Below are 12,800 nucleotides of genomic sequence, written 5' to 3' on the forward strand. Positions count from 1 at the left end.
CCCTGGGGATCAGCCTCTGTGCCCCCAGCACCATCCGTGCAGTCAGAGGGGGGCCCCCAGATCACGGCAGGGGCAGGGCGCCGCCCCCAGATCATCGCGAGGGAGGGGTGTCCCCCAGACCGTGGTGGGGGAGGGGTGATGTCTCCAGACCATCATGGGGGAGGGGTGTCCCCCCAGACCACAGCGGGGGCCAGGTGCTGACCAAAGACCTCGGCGAGGGAGGGGAGGAAGGCGGCTGGGCAGCCAGAGAGCTCCCTCCAGGTACCCCTCAGGTGCCCTCTCCCCCAGGACACCCTCCAGGCGCTGCCCTGCACCCTGGCGGCCTGTTCCCGAGGACAGAGGCCTGCCTCCCCAGCCCTTCAGCTCTGCCCACCTGGGGCCTGGCCCTCCCTGGCCCTGTCCCTGGCCCCGGTCCTCGCCCTCTCCTGGCTGTCACAGCAGGCACTGCCCCACAGCCTCTTGGTCTCGAGCTCACTGTTTCCTCCTGAGCACCTCTGTGCGGGACTAGGGGTCCTCACGTCTTGCTCTGCTCCTGCCTCCAGCCCCCAGGAGTGGTCAGTCCCTTGCTGTCTCGTTGGCCTCACCCACTAATCCTCAGCCACGGAGATGTGGCCGGTCAGGCCCCAGGGAGACCCAGCCAGGCCTGGGGGGGCTGGGCTGCTCCGCGCCTGGAGGTGGAGCGGCCCCGCGCTGTCCCTAGCAGGGCGGTGACCTGGTCTTGACGAGCTGCATGGTCAGTGACGGGAAACTGAGCCAGATGGCAGGCTGACACCGAGGCCCCAGGGCAGCAGGGGTGGGGTCTGGGGTCCCATCGCTGGGCTCCCCGGAAGGCGACTGCCTTGACTCCTAAGCGGGACCCGGTGCTGCTGCCCGCGGGGACCTCAGTGACCACCCGGCGGATCAAAGAGGGGACAACCCAGGCCCTGCGTATCCTGAACCCCCTCTGCCGCCCTGGGTCCCCGAGTGCCCCCCACCCCCACAGGAAGTGCTAGGGGCACAGGACGTGCTGGGGGCACGTCCTCACGGCCTGGCCAAGGACGAGCGGCCCAGGCCTGCTGTCCCCACCCTGCCACTGCAGTGCTGGGCTGGGATCCAGATCCTGGCGCAGGATCTGTGCGGGACCCTTGGCCGGGCACCCATGAACCCCGGTGGAGCTGGGATTCCTTCCTCTGCCCGCGGCCAGCACCCAGCCCGGGGAACCTCGGGGCACCGCCTCTCTGGGCCCGTGGGGGGCCGCTGCCTGCTTTCCCTATCCGCCTTTTCAGGGAGTGTCTAGACCCCCAGGTCTCTCCCTGCGAGCCCCTGGCCGCACAAAGACGACCATCGCAGAGACAGCCTCACGCGGACACGCACAGGGGCTGCACGCCAGCATCGATCGCTGGGGGCAGTGCTGTGACCGCTGCCGGCCGCCAGCCAGCCAGCCAAGTGGGGTCCCTGCCATGCTGTCCCGGGGGCACAGCCGCTGTGGAGGATGGAGTCGAGACACCTCTTTAGGATGACCCTCTGGGCTATGTGCGGAGGTGAGGGGACCGCGGGGCAGGAGCCCAGGGCCGGGGAAGGCTGCTGAGAGAGAGCAGCCTGGGCCAGGTGGAGCCAGCTGGGGGGGCGCTGACCCCTGGACAAGGCCTGTCCGGAGCCCTTTGGAGCCTCCTCGGGCTTGAGGAGGTCTCTCAGCTCAGGCCCCCCAGGGCTACCGCCTTCTGTCCCCTGACACGATGACCTCCTCCTGGTCCTCCTGGCTGCCCCTGGGCCTTCACATTGGCTGTGACCCCCCTTGCCCACCCTGCACCCCATGTCTTTGCCCATCCACTGGGTCTCTTTCGGGCTCCTCCCCGGACCAGGGTTCCTGTCCCCCGCGGCCCTCGTGCGCCTGTGTCCCCCGGAGGCAGACGCAGCCCAGGCGGCCCCTGCTGTGCCTCGGGCCTTTCCGATGTGTTCAAATCAGGCTCTGGTTCATCCTAACCCCTCTTTGTCCAGGAGCTCCTCCCCTGTGTCCACGGGACTGAGAGGCAGCTGCCCCCAAGTGGAGGGAAGCCACAGTGGGTGCATGGAGCAAGATTCTTGGCTTCTCACTCCAGGAGCCAAGGCTTTAATTGGCTGCGACGCCAATTACTCAAAGCCCCGAGGGTCTGGGAGCCTGGTGATGGATCCGCTGACGGCTGCTCTGCTCCAGGGGACAGCCACCCCGGGCGGAGGCGCATCAGTGAGGTTTTGCCGCATAATAAGCTATCCCCAATGCGCAGGATTCCCCGGGCGGGGCAGTGGGAAAGAACCCTCCTGCCAATGCAGGAAACGCAAGAGACGCGGGTTCAATCCCAGAGTCAGGAAGATCCCCTCGAGGAGGAAAGGGGGGCCCACTGCAGTATTCTTGTCTGGAGAATCCCACGGACACAGGTGCCTGGCAGGCTACAGTCCAGGGGGTCCCAGAGAGTCACACTCAACTGAGACTGAGCTCACGTGCGTGCCTCACCCCCAAGGACACACAGTGGGTTTTCTCAGCAAATGCACTCTTTCTCGCCGTTCTGTGTGTTGGCAGGACGGTGGAATCAGACATCCCGCAGGAGCCTCACCCCCATGTCTGGCCCTCTGCTGCAAGGCTGGGGTGGGGGGCATGCCCCCTTCCTCAAAGAGATGCCCACTTCCCTCCACGGCCGGCCCGGGGCAGCCGGAGGGGCGAGTGCTCTCCAGCCTCTTCTGAAGCCGTGCCTGCTGGTGGCCCCTGGGCCAATGTGGGTCACAGGCCTGCCCACGCCCAGGAGCCAGGCTGACGAGGGGCAGGAACTCAGGTTGCGGGGTGACCCCAGGGGAGAGGTGCCCTCAGCTGGCCACCATCTCTCGGGCTCAGCTGGGCTGGGGGAGACGTGGCCATCTTACAGCGCTCTGGGGAAGGTGGCAGGATCCCGGAGTGGCACAGAAGAGGGTTCAGGGACAGAGTGGGGTGATGTGGGGCCCCCCGGCCTGAGGTCAGAGACAGCCCAGCCGGCGCCCCCGTGGCTAGCATCCCAGCATCGACACTTCCCAGGCCCCAGAGCCTCGGAATGGGGTCTCAGATGCAGAGCGGGCTGTGTGGCCACTTGTGTGGATGTCATGGGTCGGGGCTCCGGACAGCCTGTAGGGGCTGGTCCGGGAGTCTTGTCTTCCGCTGAGAAGTGCAGTGACATACTTAGAGATGCACAGCTGGATGTGGAGGCAACTGAGGAGCCCTGACACCCCACTTCCATGCACACGGTTCACAGATGACAAACCCCCATTTTATGGACTGTAGCCCTCCAGGCTCCTCTGTCCATGCAATTCTCCAGGCCAGAATATTGGAGTGGGTTGCTCTTTCCTCCTCCAGGCGATCTTCCCAACCCAGGGATCGAATCCCAGTTTCCTGCACTGCAGGCAGATTCTTTACCATCTGAGCCACCAGGGGAGCCCACAAACCCCCCTTAAAGCATACAATTCCCTGCTTTCTGCAACCATTGCTAGTAACTAATCCCAGAACATTCTGCCACCGCAGGAAAGAAGCCTGCTGTCAGCAATCACTCCCTGTCCACTCCCAGCCCCAAACCACCAGCCTGCTCCCTGCCTCGGGGCTCTCCTGTGGACGTGTCCTGCGAGAGGAGAGCCCGCCACGCAATGACACACTGCTCTCAGGGTCCCTGCCCCACGGGGACTGTCAGTGCTCCATCTCCTCCCACGGCTGAACAATGGTCCACTGAGCGGACCTGCCATGCTGCGGCCGCCCGCTCATCCCGGATGGGCCCCCGGGTCACTTGCACTGGTTCCGCTCAGGAGCTCTGTAACTCATCTCTGCCTGGTAAGTCTCCCTAACGCTTCACACCCGATGTGTGTACAACGTGTACGTACACTTTACTTACAGATACACCCACACCCACAACATGTACATACCCTCTATCTACAGATACACCCACACCCAAAACGTGTACATACCCTCTGTCTGCAGATACACCCACAGCCACAATGTGTCATCCCCTTTGTCTACAGATACACTCATCCCCACAACACGTACATACCCTCTGTCTACAGGTACACCCACACCCACAACGTGTACATACCCTCTGTCTACAGATACACCCACACCCACAACGTGTACATACCCTCTGTCTACAGGTACACCCACACCCACAACGTGTACATACCCTCTGTCTACAGATACACCCACACCCAGAACATGAACATACCCTCCGTCTGCAGATACACCCACACCCACAAGGTGTACATACCCTCTGTCTACAGATACACCCACACCCACAAGGTGTACATACCCTCGGTCTATAGATACACCCACAGCAACAAGGTGTACATACCCTTTGTCTACAGATACACCCACACCTAGATCATGTGCATACCCTCTGCCTACAGATGCACCCACAGCCACAACATGTACATACCCTCTGTCTGCAGATACACCCACACCCACAAGGTGTACATACCCTCTGCCTACAGATACACCCACAGCCACAACATGTACATACCCTCTGTCTGCAGATACACCTACATTCACAATGTGTACATACCCTCTGTCTACAGATACACCCACACCCACAAGGTGTACATACCCTCTGTCTGCAGATACACCCACAGCTACAACGTGTACATACCCTCTGTCTACAGACACGCACACCCACAACCTGTCATAGCCTCTGTCTACAGATACACCCACAATGTGTCATTCCTTTTGTCTATAGATACACCCAACCCACAATGTGTCATACCCTCTGTCTGCAGATACACCCACAACCCACAACGTGTACATACCCTCTGTCTACAGATCCAGCGACATGTGTACTTACCCTGTCTATGAACACCCACAATGTGTACACACCCTTGTGTACAAACACCACACTGTGTACATCCCCTCCGTCTACAGGTACACCCACACCCACGTATGACCCTCCGTATAACGGACTCAGACGCCCTTCCGTCTGTCAGCTCTCCGCATGTCTGGCTTTGCCTCGTCACACAAGGCTCTCAGGTGGATGCTCTGCTTAGTGAGGTTTATGACTACAGGATGGGGGCGGACAGCACCCGACCAGCCTCCTCCACCTGCTCCAGCTCCCGACCTGAGAGTTCAGCAGGGACCCCCCGGCAAGGAGGGAGAGGCCTGGAGCACCCCAGGATGGGCCACGGCAGCCCTCAGGCTGGGCTTCCAGGGAGGCCACTGTTTGCACCCCCACACACCTGAGACCCAGGCACAGTGCGGCCACTTTACAGATGGGGACACGGAGACAGGCAGGCCCAGGCCGGCAAGAGGCAGGGCAGACACACCCCAGGGTGGCCTCTGTAGAGCCCACGGCTCAGTGCACAGGCTACGGTGCACCCTGCACTTGAAGCACGATGGCTAACTAAAGCTCCTGCCTCTCCCTCGCCCCAAGGGAAGAAACTCCTGCTTAACCCTCAGACAGAGACAAGTTAACTGCAGGCTAATAAATAGCCTTCAGCTCATAAAGCAGAGCTCGCAGGGGTCCCCTTGCTGGGAACCCACTTCCCCCATCCACCCTCCTCTTGCTCAGAGAGGTCGAGGGGCGTGTGGGGGGAGGGGATCAGGGGCTGGTCACTGCCCTCATGTGGACAGAGGGGCCTGGGAGCCGGTGCCCCCCGGGGGGGGGGAGCAGATGCGTGCCCGTCACATCACCAACACCAAGGTGAGTCGTGATGGGTCATCGAGGGTTAGGGCCAGGCCCCAGGCCCCAGACGCGCAGGCCGCTGCTCTGAGAAGAGACAGAAAGGCTTTCCTTCAGCCAGGTCGGCTCAGACTCGCCCAGACCAAGGGTCTAGCAGGGGACCCAGGGAGCAGTGGACACAGGCTTGGCCCCAGAGTCTGGGCTGTTTCTGAGGAGTCGGGCAGGCGGGCCTGGAAAGTCGAGGAGAAGCCTCTCCTCCTTGGAGTTGGGGTGGGCACAGTCTGCTGCCAGCCCCAGCACCTCCCCGCCTCCCCGGCCAGGCTGGGCCCAGGGCAGCAGGGTGAGAACCGCCCACCCCAGGATTCGTCTGAATCTGAGACTCTCGGGCTTTGCCAAAGGTCACCCAAGCAGCAGTCAGGTGCACACATCACACGTGTCCCGTGACTCAGCGTCATAGGCACCGTCCATCCTGGGTGGCGTGAGAGAAGGAGGACAGAGGATGTGGACAGGACGAGACTCCACGCTTCCGCTCCACTCAGCCCGGCTGTGCTGCTGGACAAGGACCCAGGGAACAAGCGTTTCATCCACCAGATGTTCCCTGGGGAGCAGCGTGGGCTGGGTTGGGGCTCTGACCCTGGAGTTCCAGCCCCGCCCTCCACACCAGCCACCAGGAGTGCACCTTGGTCCCTTCAGGAGGGAAGCGTTACCCCTTCTCCTTTGTCAGTCCTGATTTAGTATATCCCTTTGAATCTCCTTTCACACACACCCTTTATTAATACAGGGATAAAAAAGAAAGAGCTACAGATGGCAGATTGAGTTACACGCCCACTGCCTCCTGCTTCACGTCCTCGGAAGTGATGGCGGGAGCCCCCTCTGTCTCTCCTCCGTCTTGCTCCCGGTCCTCTGTCTCTTGAACCTAGAACAGCTCTAGGAAACCGTGACGGTGTCATGAGCTGGGCAGAGACCTCAGGAGTGCCCGAGAGCCGGAATGCAGGGGGCCTGGATAGAGGAAGGACCCAGTGTGTGCTGGCCGAGATGAAGGGGTCCCGTGGCCCCCTCAGCTCAAGGTGTGGACCCAGGAGTGGGGCCCGAGGACGCCAGGGGGGTGCCCCCTGCAGAGCCGGGTCTGAGTACCTGGCTGGAGCCTGTTCCCACCCCGCCTCGCAACGCGCACACACACACACACACACACGTCAGGAAGGGAGGTGGCCGATGGCCAGGGGAGGGCTCTCAGGTGGCAGCGGGCCAGGGGCTCGAAGGGCAGGCCACAAGGGGGACCCCGGAAGACGTGGTGGACAAAAGCCGCATCTATAAGTCAGTAGGTCAGGTCCAGATACAAGCTTCCACTGAGACCAGTGAAGCTGCCAGGGGAACCTCACCTCCCCAGGGGCTTGGCAATCACCCTGGAGTCCAGACACCATAGAGCTTAAAAGATTGCACTGACCAGAGGAGAGGGCGGGACCCCTGCGCACAGAGGGGCTGACTGGAGACCCGGGACACAGTCGTGGGGGTAGAATTCTGTAGACAGGCTGGGTGGCCAGCGGGCGGGGTTGGAGGGGACCCTGGGAGCAGGGACATGGGGTTGCAGGAAGGACCTGGATGGACATCTCTCTCTGGGGACAGCAGTGGGCTTGGATTTACCTGGTCATTTGTGACTTTACACACAGCGAGAGCACGTGTTCCGAGCAGCCAGGGAAGGTGCCCGGAGCAGCTACAGCTCTGCCACCCCCTCGGGGTGTCTGTACCCCTTTCCTCAGTGGATCCAGCACTGCTGGCCATGGGAACTCTTCCTTGCCCACTCCACGTGGTCCTGGTGAGCCTGCCAGTCAGCGTCAACACCCCTCTCCACCAGCACTCATGTGTATGTGGACACATACACACAGTCAAAGGGACAGACCAAGCCCTTGGCTGGAAAACAAATGACCACCCGTGACTTGGTGCATGAGTGACCTGTTGCTGGGGTGCCAAGTGGCCCCAGCACTTCCCTCAGGGGAGAGCGTGTGCCCACAGGGATGGGGCATCTGGGGTGGCCAGTGGCTATTCTCTTGATGTTCGTGAACTTCCTGTCTGGAGAACACAGCCACACAGGGCCAGGCAGAGACATGAGTGGGCAGGGAGATGAAAAGACATCTGGGTCTCAGTGGAGGCCCTGGAGCCACGTGTTGAAGATGGAACCTTCACAAAGAGTCTGGTGCATGAGGAAAACCATTCTGAGCGGGTGACCCTGTGGCTGGTACAATCCTAACTTATGTAGAATCTTTGAAAATCACGTTTCAGTTTTACATCATATCATATCTTGAATAGTTTTCTGGATTTTCTTCTTGAAAAGTTTAGGTCAGTGTTTCTATGACACAAAGATTTGTAGTTCAATCTTTTCCTCTCCAATACTTACAGGTTGTGTCTTTTTTTCTGTCTTGTTCCCATGTCTACAATCCCCAGGATAAAGCTGAATAATAATTTTGATAGTGGGCATCTTTGATTGGTTTCTGCTGTCCATTCATTTAGTATTTACTCAACATTTGATCTGGGGTGGAAATCCTTCTGGGCCCAGGAACCACAGATGTGACCAGTGGACACAGTCCACCAGAAAGTTGTGGGGAGACAGAAGCGGGAAGTGAAAGCGTGTGTCAAAGAGACTGGACACAGGTCTATCCCAGAGGACCGGACAGTGCTCCCTGGAGGAAACACCATGTCTCTCATCACGAGATCTGATCTTTGCTCTTTGGCTTCTGATAGACACTCTGTCAAAGGAGAGAGAGTTTCCTTTTATTTGTTGTTTTCTGAAAGCTGTTTTGGAAAAACCAAGGCCAGATGTTGAATACCATGAAGCTCCTTTGCAGTCCTGAGGATACAGCAAAGCCCCTCTCTTGGACTACGGATGTCGCGAGCAGCTCCAGGGCAGTGCCATTGAACTAGCCTTGCATTCCTCGGCTACCATCCAGCGCCAGCATTTTCTTCTCTTCCTGGCCTAACGGATCCGTTCTGTGAACATTTTATTCAGGGTTTTTGTCTTCTTTTTCTAAGTAAACATTAGTTCCCCGTGTGCGTCTTGTGTCATGGAAAGGGGTTGCTCTGGTCCCTGGGTCTCCGTACTCTGAAATGGTTCCTGCGCAGACTCCCTGGGTGTCCTGGTGCGCATTCCTGCTTCACTCTCTGCTCTGAGCGGATCTGTTTTGGACTGTCTCTCTCCCCCATATGGCTGCCTCTGCTCTGCTTCTGATGTGTGACACACTTCTCCTCCCGACACCAGGCAGATGGGTGTGTTATAAAACTGGATGAAGGTTTAAGAAGATGGAAGGGGAAGTCACAGTATCCCCTGCAAACAACCCAGCAAGAGACATCCCCGCCCTGCAGACCCTCTGCCCACACCCTGCTCGCCTGCAGCCCTCTTCTCCTCGACCCTCAGCACCACCACCCACAGCTCGTCAGACAGGCGGGCTCAGCTCCCCTCTCTTTGCAGACCGGATCCACTTTGCAGATTCAGAGACCCAGCATGTGCTCTGCTAAACGGGGACCACTGTCTCTGGATCCTCATTCTTAAACACATTCTTTTTTCCATGAAAACCCATTTATCTGCTCCCTACTTTTGGGTTGTGCCTCATAACCCAGGAAGCAGAAGGGCCCACAGTCACTCGGCTGGGACTGAGCAGTGGGTTGCTCAGCTGCTCCAACTCCTACCTGTTCACCTTACAGCAAAGGCAGGGGCTGGGAGGCAGCAGGGGGCTGTGCCCTAAACTCCCTGAGCATTGGCAGTCCCCACTGACCCTCACAAACAATGCTGCCCTGAACTGTCTCACGGTTTACTGCTCTGGGGGTCATAAGGATGCCTTCCAGCTGGGTATAAATCGAGGAATGGAACTGCTTGGTCAGTGGCAGCATGGGGGCTCAGCTTAAACAGAAACCCCAAATCCATTTTCCAAGGTGGTCACACCGTCTACCTCCCCGCCAGTACAGTGGGTACCAGGATTCCCAATACCTGGCACTGTGCGGTCCTTTCCGTCACAAGCATCCTGAAGGGTCGGCAGCGGTGGCTCACTGGGACTTTAATTTGCACTTCTCTGATGATTAATGAAGTTGAGCACTTCTCAGGGGTTTACTGGCCAACGACACTTCCTGTGTTTGAAGGTCTGTCCCAGTCTGGCCTGGCTTTCTACTGAGTCGTGTGTCTCTCGTTGCTTTTCAGAAATTCCTTCTGTCCTGGATGTGGGTCCTTCACTCGATGTATGTGCTGATTTACTGACTTATTATGTACTTGTTTGTTAGCTTGTGGTCTGTCTTCCACACTAAATAGTAACACCAGCAGGGACTTCTTTTGATGTTCACGTTTATTCTCAGGGCCTAGAACAGTGTCTGGCACACGCTAGGTACTCACTGCATACGTGCCACATCCTCATTGCTGCCCTGGGACAAAAGGCTTATCTCTAGGGTCCTGTGAGTCCAGGCTCGTGTGTGCTAAGTCACTCAGTCATGTCTGACTCTTTGTGACCCCAGGGACTGTAGCCCGCCGGGCTCCTCTGTCCATGGGATTCCCCAGGTAAGAATACTGGAGTGCATTGCCATTTCCTCCTCCAGGGGATCTTCCTGACCCAGGAATCGAGATCCCTCTCTTCAGTCTCCTGTACTGGCAGCTGGGTTCTTTACCAGTAGCACCACGTGGCAAGCCCCGGAGTACAGGTACACCCCTCTTTAAAATGCAAACCGATCAGTCATCTACACTTTAGCACAAATAAATACACACATTTTTTTCTTTAAATGTGCTTTTCCTTGGTGACCTTTGGCAGGCAATGGCACTGAGTCTCAGGGAATCTGCTTTTTTTTTTTTTTTTTTTGCCAGACTCTGGCTTGAATCTGGAGGTACAAAGATGAACAAAACAGGGGTTTTTGTAGCCATTTTGGGGACAAGTGGCCGAGTCCAGCATGGAACTCAGGACCCATCTTAAACCTCACGTTCTGTCTGTTCAGATGACAGTGAAGAGGAGCAGGGGACTTTTCTGGGGGAATCTCCAGTGTGTTTGCAGGCTCTGGGTTTAGTGCTAGAGAGAGATCAACGGTTGGCCACTGTGTAGGTTTCTCTTGTCCTGCTCCATGCAACACACCCATCATGGATCAAAGAGGCTGCTGTAGCTCCAGCAATCACACCTTCACACCAGCGAGAAGGAGGGAAGAAGAGCAAGGAAATGTGCACCTCTCCAACCACAAGACAATTCTACGGAAGTCTCGAACTTCTGCCCACACCCGATTTGGAAGGACCTTTGTCATGCAGCCCCTGTAGCTGCCGAGGAAGCAGCAACATCCACATGGTCGTGTGCCCAGCTGAGAAGGATGGGTCAAGGACAGTGTGCCGAGACCCTGCGCCTCTCCTGAGGCCTATGGTCACTGCTCACTTAGTGGTGACCTGACGGATGCAGCCCTCCCCAGGTGGAGGGTAGGGGTCCCTGTGTGTGTCGTGGACCCCAAGTCCAGCAGAGGTCAGCAGACAGTCGGTGTGTCAGGATGACTGCAAAGCGAGGAGGGGGGAAGCTTGTCCTGGACGCCCCACTTGCTTCTGCTCTTCCCGCTCCCTCCCCTATGCCTCATCTCTTCTGACCTCCAGAGAAGGCTCTGGGGGCTCCCTGGGCTGGGGGCTGCCTGCCTGGGCTGCTCTGGGAGTGAAGGCAGAGGCCAGCCACCCCACCCCCCAACCCCCGCTGGCGGGAAGGATTGTGAGGGGCCTGACATGCGCTGCTGGCAAGGGCAGGCCCTGGAATTGAAGCTGACAGGCTCGTGCGCAGAGGCCCAAGCCCCAAACGCAGCAGCCTAATTGGCAGCAAGCATGTCAGTGGTTCTCAGGCTCAGTTCGGCCCGTGAGTCACCTGGGAACTTGTTAAAAATACAAAACTTCTGAGTCAGGAGGTTCTGGGTGATATATTTGGTTGCAAGTGACAGGGAGCCAACTAGATCAGGCAGAAGGGGGCTGATTGTGAGGTCCCGGGGCTCCTCCTGCAGCTGCATCCAGAGGCAGATGTGGGAGGGCCCTGGCTGGGGGGCACTGCCAGGACCCTGGCTGGGGGGCACTGCCTTGCGGCTCCCCCCTCCCTGATCGCTGTCCCCGGGGTGTGTCCCACCCCTATGGAATGGGGGCCGGGGGCGTGGGCTCTGCTGGTGGCTGGCACCTTCCACGCAGAAGCACCCAGGACACATCTGCCCTGATCTCAAGGGTGGCCCCGGCTGCTGCCCTCATGGGAGACACAATGCTTCTGGGGGTCCGGCCGTGGGCGTGAGCCGTGCAGAGGGAGGGGCGTGTGGAGACGTGTGGGGGTCAGTCACCCAGCAGCTTGGGGGTGGGGAGGGGTCCTCTGGCCAGCGGTGTGGGGGGGACCCAGGGCTCTGGTGGGGGCCACAGAGGCTGGGTCCAGGCCCTGCACCTGGGCTGGGGGCCTGGGGAATGGGGTGGGGCTGCCGCAGGATCCCTAAGGCAGGACCTGCAGGACCGGCTGCCCCGCTCAACCTCCAGGGCTGCCGGCCGCCCCCACGGGTGCCCCTGCTCGTGGATGGGGCACTTCCCCAGCAGCTCACTGGGGCCCAGCGTGCAGATGGCCAGGCAAGCTCCGCTCCGGGTATAAAGACACCTATATTTCTGTCTTGCTCTGAAACCTCGGTGGAGGCCCTGTGCTGGGCCCACAGGGTGGGGGGTTCCCAGCCCCTCCTGCTCTTCACGCTCCCTGCCGCTGGTCCTGCTGGCCTCTGAGCTTGTGAACCACCCAGAGCCAGGCATCCAGCTGTGACTCTGCCGGGAAGCTGTGACCCTGATCTTTGTCACATGTCACTGCTTCCAATCAGGTGTCTCTCGTGCAACTACCCCAGCCATTCACCCACTTTACAGCAGAGGTCCAGCTGCCTGATGACCTCAGCAGTGTACCTGCTCTGCTTAGTCCGTTCAGTTGTGTCCAGCTCTTTGCGACCCCATGGACTGCAGCCCAGTGGACACCTCTGTCCATGGGATTGTCCAGGCAAGAATACTGGAGTGGGTTGCCATTTCCTTCTCCAGGGGACCTTCCCAACCCAGGGATTGAACCCAGGTCTCCTGTGTCTCCTGCATTGCAGGCAGATTCTTTAGCAGCTGAGCCACAGCGGCGGAGCTGGTGTTTGGGTCGAGGTTGTCTTGCTCCCTTTGAGCGTGACTCTGGTGGT

Source organism: Bos javanicus, chromosome 22 (assembly GCF_032452875.1).
Source record: "Bos javanicus breed banteng chromosome 22, ARS-OSU_banteng_1.0, whole genome shotgun sequence".
Taxonomy (NCBI): domain Eukaryota; kingdom Metazoa; phylum Chordata; class Mammalia; order Artiodactyla; family Bovidae; genus Bos; species Bos javanicus.